We start from the raw sequence: 10,507 nt of genomic DNA, 5'->3' as shown, positions 1-10,507 counted from the left end.
AGCAGGTAATGTTTGTTTCGCGAGAGTGCGTGTTTCTTCTTCTACCTTTCGAGGCTAATGTCTAGTTTATTTCAGTTGCAGAAAAAGATAGAGGACCTAGAATGCCTTAGGAGCGAAGTTGGTCAGCCAAGTACGAGCGTGACGAGCTAAAGGCTCGGGTGGACACCCATATGTCGACTAAGAAAGATGTTTTAGCCAAGGCTTCCACCCTCGATTTGCAACTTCGCAACGCTCATGAAAATAGCTTGGTCCGAATGGACATGATTTCAAGGCTCGAGTCTGAGCTCCTGAAGGTGAAGGCTGAAGTCGTGGATGCATGGGCTGAAGCCGAAGTAATCCGAACTAAGGATGATAAGAAGGTGGCTATCGATTTGAAGGACTCTATCAACGCTCGTGTTGAGCTAAGGGGGGCTCTTGACTAGGAGAGTAGGAATAAATAGTACGTGAGGTGTAAATCTCGGATGAAAAACCTTAAGGAAATACATGTCAGGGGCTTTGACCTCTCGGAAGAGATAAAGTAGGCAGAGGTGGAGAAATATGGTGCTAAGCTCCTTCTATCTGATGTCGAAGATGGCGAGAAGGAGGCCGACAGACCATAGTCCCCGAGGGGGACGTAGATTATGTCATTCCTTTCATGTTTTGTGTATAGTGCTTTCAAAGAACTTTGTAAATGAAGCTTGTATTCTCTCGCATACATGTATAAAAGGAATCCTCACGGTTTTATTTTTCATGCGTTTCCTTTTGCCTTGATATTTGTTAGTTATTAGCCATATGAATTGGTCTTCGAGCTAAAAGGAATCCTTAGATACATAGTATGGACTTGGGGCTCATTAGGCTGGCCCGTAGGCTCTTACGTGCTTTGGTCGATACGACCTTTTAGTATAAGCCGACATTTGAGCTCTTATGCTTTTGCTCTTAGGCATATGTAGTTAACTGTTTCGGGTTCAATCTCCGAGTCGGGTTTCGACTCGAGCTCATTTGACCCTTAAGTTTTTGAATTTAAAGCTGGCCCTTAGGCTCTTACGTATTTGGTTGGCACGACCTTTTATATGGGCTGGCGGCAGTGGCTCTTATGCATCAGGTCGGTACGACCTCTAGTATGGGTTGGCAACAGTGGCTCTTACGCATTTGGTCGGTACAACCTTTTATATGGGCTGGCGGCAGTGGCTCTTATGCATTGGGTCGGTACGGCCTTTTATATGGGCTGGCGACAGTGGCTCTTATGCATTGGGTCGGTACAACCACCAGTATGGGCTGGTGATAGTGTCTCTTACGTATTAGGTTGGAGCGACCTCCAGTATGGGCTGGCAACAATGGCTCTTACAAATTGGGTCGGAGCAACCTCCAGTATGGGCGCATAGTGGCTCTTATGCATTAGGTTGGTACAACCTCTAGTAGGCTTTATTTTTCCCTCGTTAAGGACTTTTGAAATTGTGTTTGCCTGACTCTTCGACGGTTTGATAAAAAACCTCAATTGTGAGTCGTTATATGGCGATGATCGAGCACCTCGGGAGGTTTGGCTTGGTGGCTGAGTATCTCAAAGCCTATTGTTTGGAGATGACATAGTCGAAGCTCTTTTGCCTATGTCGATGGTAGCCTATTTAACCGGTTCTTTTCGAAGTATTTTCGAAGTAATTGAAGGCCTGTGATTTTATAGTGATGGTCAGGCGTCCTTGAATCGCGTTAGTTTTGCTGGTACAGCCTTGTGACTATAGTCATTGTGTTTGGCCGGAGCCTTTAAGTTCCCGAGTGAAGTAGTTTCGGCGTCTATATCGAGGGTATGACTTTTTAGGGTCTTACAAGTTCGATATATAACCTTAACTTTAAGATCGGGATTATGCCTTTTGTAAGGTCTTACAAATTTTACATGTCTTTGAGGTCTTACAATTTTGATTACTTGGTACAATTATGGTTCATGCCTTGCTTGAGGTCTTCCAGATATTGTTGTGGCCTTATATAGGTCTTACGAGATCGAGCCTGTCCGCATGTGGTCTTATGGCCTCGGGTTTTGATAAGTCGATAGAGGTGGCGATTGGCGGCATTCCCCGAGTCATCAAGAGGTTCTTGGATCAGGAGACATTACTTGTAAACTTGGTATTGCCTCATTAAGGGCTTACGATTTCGGTGTTTCCGACCCGGAGGTCATGTGGCCTCGAGTTTTCGAAACGTGAAATGCTTTGGAAAGTCTTCTTTGATTACTTGGTACAAGTATACAAGTTTTCGTTGTTAAGGGCTCGGTTTTTCTATACGGACACGGTTCGTTCGACCGTTTGGCCCGGTACATTATTTTCCTATTGAGACCCTATTCAGCACGGCTTGGATTCTCCAGGGAGGTGACCTTCTGGGGGTATGCCCCCCGGTATTCGAGATTGACTGCAAAAGAAGCCTTGAATACTTGTTGAGTCTTCCTCAGGTAGCATATAGATGTTGCCTCGTTAACAACCTTGCTAGTAAAACCCTTCTTGGGATAAAAACCTGATTGAAGGAAAAACGTGCAACTTATGCTTTTGGAACCTAAGGCCTTCGAGTTGGAAAGTGCATCGGCCGTTTCGATCGGATACCTATGTTCGGGTTAGTATAAAATGTAACTGAAAAAGGGAGATGACCATATCTTAGTGCTGCCGGCGCTTCAGACCTCGATGTGATTCATGCGTTTGTTATGAGGACTTGGTACGGTCCTTCATTTTGTTTAGTCGGGCGTAGCCCAAAATGTAGCTTGTTATCGCTACCTTACTATTTGAGAATCCTTTGGCTCCTTCGATGGTGGAGGTATTGTCATTGGTGCCACTTCGTGCACCGCAAACATCTCTTTTGCCGCATGTTGTTCCCCGTAGACGGTTTTTGCCCCATCCTTTGTCGGGAATTTCATCATTTGATGGAGGGTGGATGGTACTGCTCTCATACAGTGTATCCACGGCCTCCCGAACAAGGCATTGTACCTCATGTCTCTTTCAATGACATGGAATTTGGCATTTTGGGATGTGCTAGCCACGTTGACTGGGAGGGTGATTTCCCCTTTTGTTGTTTCACTAACCATGTTGAACCCATTGGGGTCTCGAGAAGCGGGTACGATTTGGTCAAGCAGTCCGAGCTGCTCTACCACCCTTGACCTGATAATATTGGTCGAGCTACCTGGATCCACAAGTACACGTTTAATTTGAAATGTATTTACAAGGAAAAAGATTACCAGTGCATCATTGTGAGGCTGAGACAAGGTCTTGGTGTCCTCGTCGCTGAATGTGAGAGCGTCCTTGGGTATGTAACCTTGAGTTCTCTTTTCTCTGGTGATGAATATTTTTGTTCTTCTGATCATGGGTTCTTGTGGAGCGTCGATGCCTCCTAAGATCATGTGGATGACATATTGTGGCTCATTTGTTTCGTTCTTCTTGGTCGCCTCCCTTTTCCGAAATTGATTCCTGGCCTGGTCGCTGAGGAATTCACGGAGGTGACCTTTGCTGAGTAGTCGGGCTACTTCTTCCTGGAGTTGCCGCAATCCTTGGTCCTGGGGCCGCGTGCTGTGAAATTCAAATACTAAGTTATGATTTCTTCATACGGGGCCTGTACAATCCTTGGTCACCTTGGTAATAAACGCAATACGTGCGTATATCGGATTGTACAGGCGGCCTCGGTCACCTGGTGTCTCTGATTTTACTGATGGCATATACGATGTCTGAAACGTCAACGTTGAAGTTGTATTCTGACAAGTGGGGCGCCTCCATCGGCCCCGTATGCCTATCTAATCTAGCTCTATTAACAAGTCCTCGGGGATTCTGGCCTCGGTCCATCCTCCGGTTATTGTGGGGTATGTTGCGCCTTGGGGCATTTCTTCTGTCTTCAATGTACGGTTGGTATCTCTCTTTATTCGGCTTTGACTCCTTTGCCGGAGGCCTGCTAGGATATACTGAGCCCGAGGGGAATCCTAGTTGGTCGTCTTCGACCCTGATCTTTGATTGGAATCGGTTGTGGACGTCCGACCAAGTCAAGGTGGGATATTCGACTAAGTTCTGCTTCAGCTACCTCGAAGTTACCGAGCTCCGCTTGTTCAAACCTTGAGTGAAGGCCTGCACCGCCCAGTCGTCGGAGATCGGTGGTAGTTCCATTTGTTCCATCTGAAAGTAAGATACGAATTCTCGCAGCATCTCGTTCGGCCTTTGCTTGATCTTGAAGATGTCCGATTTTCTTGTAGCTAATTTGGTGGCACTAGCATGTGCCTTTATGAAAGGATCTACCAGCATGGCAAATGAATCTATCGAGTTTGGGGCCAGGTTGTGATACCACATCATTGCCCCTTCTGAAAGTGTCTCTCTGAACTTTTTCAGTAAGACGGACTCGATCTCGTCGTCCTTTAGGTCATTGCCCTTCACTGTACAAGTGTAAGCAGTGACGTGCTCGTTGGGGCCCGAGGTTCCGTTGTACGTCGGAAGGTCGGGCATTCTGAACTTCTTTGGAATGGGTTTTGGGGCCTCTTCTTGTGGGAATGGCTTTTGTACAAACCTTTTCGAATCTACACCTTTTAGAATCAGGGGTGCGCCCGGAATTTGATCGACCTTAGAATCGTAGGTCTTTACCTTCTTGTCATTGGCTTCTATCTTCTTCTCGCCTGACTCGATCCTCTTTGTGAGGTCCTCGAGCATCTTTATGATGGAAGGGTCGGATGCCGACCCATTGTTGCTTGATCTTTCTGGTACCTGCTCGGCTCGGGGAGCCGCTTCCTGAGCTACCATGCTGGGAGTCTTTTGGTGGATTTGCAGCTGAGCAATCGCCAGTTGTTGTGCTTGCCACATTTCAAAGATGACATGAAGGCTAACCCCTTGTTCTTCCTTAGCCGGGGTTTTTTGAGCTTCTTGTTGATCTTCTTGGGGAGTTGGTGTGGGAGCTTATTTCAACGTGTCGGGTGTTGCGCGAGTTCACGTCCACAGGAATTGGTTCCGGTGCCATTCTCAGAGTTTCGTGGTGGTACACCAACACCTGGAACATCCACACCATTTTCCCCATGGTCTTGAAGGTTGTTGCTTTCACGTGCATTTACTGAGTTAGACATTTTGACCTGAAAATCAAAAGATCTTGGACAAGAAAAAGCGTGAAAGATAACTTGCGTTATGTAGTAAAACCAGCAAGAAAATAATCACTATTATTTTTAGCCCAATAGTGGGCGCCAAACTATTTACCTTGAAAATGGTAATTACAATTAGATTTGATTTTATGGTTCTAAAAATACGTGATCTATTTTTATGCTAGTTGTTTAGGCAATAGATGCTAAGTGAAAGACTTGGAAACAAGATAAGAGCTTGAAACAAGGTGATAACCAAATCGAATGACTGATAATGAGGGCCTCGAGCTTGCTTTTTCGGGGCCTCGAGGTCGAGTCCGACATCCTGCCGAGGGTAGTCGATGAATGACTAACATTTGTGATAAAATCAATGATGGCTCTTTATGGCATATAAAAAGCAATAAATGAAGAACAATAAATAGAACACAATGAATATAAGCAATAAATGGAAGTAATGAGATAAAGGGAATATGTTAGAGAGCAGAGAGAATGTTCTTGAATTTTCAATATTGAGCATCAGATCCTTTACAAAATGACAAGGATCCCCTTTATATATGAGGGGGAATCCCAACATAGTACAAATGCATTTATTACCAAGATACATAGTTGATACAACTAATTAATGCCACGGTACGGGCTTGAGCTAGCCAAATAGATTACGTCAGCTTTTAGTCGATGAGAGCAATTCTGCACGAGTTCTGGAGAGTCTATTACAAATATCCTCCCAAAGTCCCAAGATGAATTCCTTTTTGCGATTAAAGACAATGCTCTTTTCTTCAAAAATAGATACTACTGCATTTATCATTGGTGGAACGCGAGTTATCCTATTTGGAGTTTGTCTTTTAGGGCTTTGTCATGAGGAAGAGATGATGCCTTTGAAGATGACTTCACTTTAGACGTAGGCCCTCCAATAGATTCATCACTCACATGCGGCTTGTCAGGTGGGGATACCATCAGATGCCCAATGGAATTTAATTGCATAAGAAAAAGGCAAAGAAATTATTTTTTTAGTGAAGTTATTCGTTCAAGAAAAAAGAAGAAGGAAAAAGGTGAGATGATTGTATTTTACCTCTTTGTTATAAGCTATATGGGTTCTTGAGGGACTATCAACACTTGGAACCTACGATCTCTACTGAGTTAGGCCGTTTCCTTTTCCAATTTTGATCTTCATTGGTACACTGGCTTGTATCTTGAGGAACTCGTGTGCTAAATGGAAGAATTGGAGGGTGTTTCTCTATATCTGTTGAAGTGCACACCACCTCTTTCAAAGAGCATTTGAGGATTTAAGCTTCCTTTTCTAATGTTGTGTAACTACTTTTGGGATTGGAGTAGGTGGTTCTTTGACTTTTGAGAGTGTCTTTCCAACACCTTGATCTTCATCCTCTAAAAGAGTAGTAAATTTTAGCCCAACATTGTCTACCAGAGCTTGTAAATTATCCTTGAGAAACTTCTCATGCGTTTTCTCTCACCAGGACATATAATTGGTGGAGAAAAGCTTCTCCACAGGATCTCCCGATGGGGGAAAAATCGCACGTGACATAGATCGATACAGTGTGCAAATCCTCAAAAATCTGAGTCCTTCATCTAGAGAGGATCTACGGATAGCGTTCTCCAAAAAAAACCGGGGACGTTCTGGTAAACCCAAATTGACGACCAAACCGATGCGGAATATATGGATCGATGATGTATCATACCTAGAATGTAGGTAATTAAGATGTTAGCTCATGAAGTAATTTGACTCCAACTCTTGAGGGGCCTAGTTATCCACATAAGGATGAGAATTGGTTAACATTGCTGGTGTCCAAACTATATTCTCTCCATTGTGGATGCATTTTCTTGCATCCTTCTTGTCAAAGTGTCTCGCGGCTCCCTCTTCTGAGTATACCACCATCAAAGGGACAGACGGACCCTTAGCAATTGGATAATGGGTTTTGAGGTAATGTTCAATCCAACCGTAAACATAATGGATGAGAAAACAAACTTTAACCTGATCAAGTTGGGAAGAACAAAAAATCTTATTCAAACCATGATAAATACTCGCCAAAATTGGGACCACAAGGCTAATCTTTTGCCTGCTTGCCATCTTAAAAGTCTCGGGACGAATGAAGTTCTATGCCTTATAGGGAAACACAAAAGCACATAGCCAACATGATAAAAAGGCTGCTATATATGTTTCATCTTTCTTGTCTGACCTCACCTAAGCTTGGAGAATATAGCTATTGATCACTCGACTACCTAGTTGTCTTAGAATTTATGTGTTGACTTTAGGCATGCAGATTTCTTTTCCTTTCGCAGTGGGGCAGGTTTATATATTAAAGCTTTCTTATACCAAATATTTGTCCACTTGCTCAAGGAGACCTTTTGGTTAACACACATACCTTCAATAAGGTCATGGAAGGGAGCAAATAAATACTCGCAAGATTTAGGAATAAATCTCATCTTCTTTTTGTCCAAACCGATGAGTTCTCTTGTCTCGAGTACCACTTCTTCGTACGAAAAACCCAAAATGGGAAGATCTCCAAGGATATGTAAGTCCCAAAGAGAGATACATAGTTCCCCAGTAAGAAGTGTGTTCGTCTTAGGGCACCAAGCCTCACAAAATGCTTGCAAAATGTTCGAGTTTCGATCATAAGTGAAAAGTGAGGCATAGATAACATTATAAATCTTTGCTGTAATCAGGGTTTGTTGGCTTCCACAAAGTACATCTTCAGCCCATTCCCAATATTCTGGAATATGATGATACTCGCCCTCGATTGTTGATGTGTTTCTCCAACGTACTTCTCATTGAATTATGCGACACCCTAAGTTTGGAATGGTGCTAGCAATTTTTATGTGGCGATAGATTGGCACTTGGAGAGACCACATCTTAGACAATGGATTAGAAATAGACTTGTGCTCCAAGATCCAGTTTTCTACATGAAGTAAGTTCCTCAAAGAAGGCCATGAGGCTGCATACCGGCCAGCTTGTGGGGTGTGTACCAAAAGCTTGGTTTGTTATATGTCATCTTCAGTCTCGATTACGAGATATCTAAGTTTGGAGGAAGGTGAGGTATAGTCTCTAAAATTTGTCATCTCTTCGAGCTGCAAAGGACAAAAAAAAAATTGTCATCAAATTCCAAATCAAGAATTTTAGAATGGGCACAAAGGTCTAAATAGATGAAATTACCTCCGGTTTGGGGCGAGGATGAATATCCATCCCTTCACACCTTGAGAGTATTCTCTCTGATATTTGGGCCACCTTGAGAGTAATCTCTTCGATAGTCGGTCCACCTTGAGAGTAATCTCTTTGATAGTCGGGCCACCTTGAGAGTAATCTCTCTGATAGTCGGGTCATCTTGAGAAATCTCTCCAATAGTCGGGCCACATTGTAATCTCTCCGATAGTCGGGCCACATTGAGAGTAATCTCTCCGATAGTCGGGTCACCTTGAGAGTAATCTTTCCGATAGTCGGGTCGTCTTGAGAGTAATCTCTCTGATAGTTGGGTCATCTCGAGAGTAAACTCTCCGATAGTCGGGTCACCTTGAGAGTAATCTCTCAGATATTCGGACGGGGATGAGAACCCATCCCCTCACACCCTAAAATCACCATCTTCATACCATTCTTGGCCTAATAAAAAGGGGAAAAAATAACAAGGGAAGAAAAGCAAAAAGAAAAAAAGAAAAAATTACCTTCGTGTCAATGCTTCCGAATCGTCAAACTAAACGTAGTTCACCGATGTTTTTGAAACCAATTAAATGAAAGGCATATGGATATTTATACAGCTTCTCCAGATGGATATTGAAGAATTAGTATCGATGTCGGATCGGTGATTATCAGTGTTGAAGAAGAACTAGGTATCCTATTCCCAATTCAATTGGAAAAGCTAAAGACGGTGAAGGTTTCTTACATTGCTACTATGTATCCTACCAGAATTTGAGACATGCAATAAATTGCTAATATGTCCAACCTGTAGGGTGTACATATTTAAAGATTCTTACATTTGCTAGGCTTACGTGGAAGGCATTGGGAAAAATTCAATTCACTTTAACTTTGTCAATATTTGCTATTAGTTATGGTGACAATTACTTTGCCACTTCACGTGACCATGTTATACTTAGAAGTCTGACACTGTTGTGAGGTTTATCTAATCTTGCAAATGTATCAGTTCTTATGCGAACATTGGAGGACGTATACTTCAAGTCTCGTCCGCGTAATTCGACAAGCCTACGCCTCAACAAGTTTTGAAGCAGGGGCATTTGTAGGTATATAAATTTTATTAAAATTAAATCCGTAAAATAATTCGAACTATATTTTAAATTCAAGATATATTAGTTCAAATAAATCTATTGGGCTAATATAATTGGATTAGTTATATAAGTCCAACATATATGGATTAAATAAATAAGCTCGAATTCATTGGCTAGCCCACTTAACTGGACTACAAGTGATGAACCCATTTTATTAGGCCTAAGATGTCATCTTCCTAGAGGACCAATTTGGTGCCACGCGTCAAATGACGTGGCACGCCAAGTCAAACGGAAGAGCCAATAGAATCATATCTCGTGTCAAAATGACAAGACATGCCAAGTCACATTAAAAGATCACTGAAATCGTGTCACGTGTCTGGCCAATCAAATGCTGTCTTGTCACTATTCAATTTGATTGGTCGGAAAGAGTTTGTTCTTATCATAACTCTTCCCTCCCACAATAATAAATAGGGGTCTCCATAACCCAAAAAGGGACTAGAAGTTATAACAAGAAGCAAGAGAGAGCTCGTGGATCAAACGACGCAAATTTCTCTACGAGTTTCAAGCTTCAAGCAATCAAGTTCAAGTTCAAGAAATCAAGTTCAAGCTCAAGAACGAAGAACAAATCAAGGTTCAAGGAGTACGATTTCATATCAAAGTTCGTGCTAGTTGAATTCAAGTTCATCGTTCGTGGCAACAATATTGATTCAAGATCAAGCTCCAAGGCCCTTGAATTTATTTTCTATTGGAAAGGATTCATAGAGATTGTACACTCATATTATTTGAAATCAAATACTATGATTGTTGTCATATTTTTCGACCCGATTTTATTTTCTCGACGCAACTTATTGTCTACAATAACATTCAATTAATGCTTGATTTACGATACGATTTGTTGAACATTGGAAAACTAATGACTGGTGGATATTTTCTTTTCTTTGATGACGATGCTTGTGTCAGTAAAAACAAAAAGTCATGAAAAAGTTCATATTAGCATGACTTCAAACCAGATGGTTCCGTTGGATGTTTCTAATTTGGAGAATTTTGCTCTCGCTGCAAGTGCAATGGATGACTCAAAGTTGTTGCATTTGAGGTACGGGCATCTCAACATAAAAGGCCTGAAATTACTAAGTGATAAAGGTATTGTTCTTGGACTACCTAAAATTGAATCTTTTGAATTGTGTGAAGGGTGCATTTATGGGAAACAAACTTGAAAGTTTTTTCCTGTTG

Source organism: Nicotiana sylvestris, chromosome 9 (genome assembly GCF_000393655.2).
Source record: "Nicotiana sylvestris chromosome 9, ASM39365v2, whole genome shotgun sequence".
NCBI classification, from domain to species: Eukaryota; Viridiplantae; Streptophyta; class Magnoliopsida; order Solanales; family Solanaceae; genus Nicotiana; species Nicotiana sylvestris.
The sequence above is the reverse complement of the archived record's forward strand: the minus strand, read 5'-3'. Positions refer to the sequence as shown.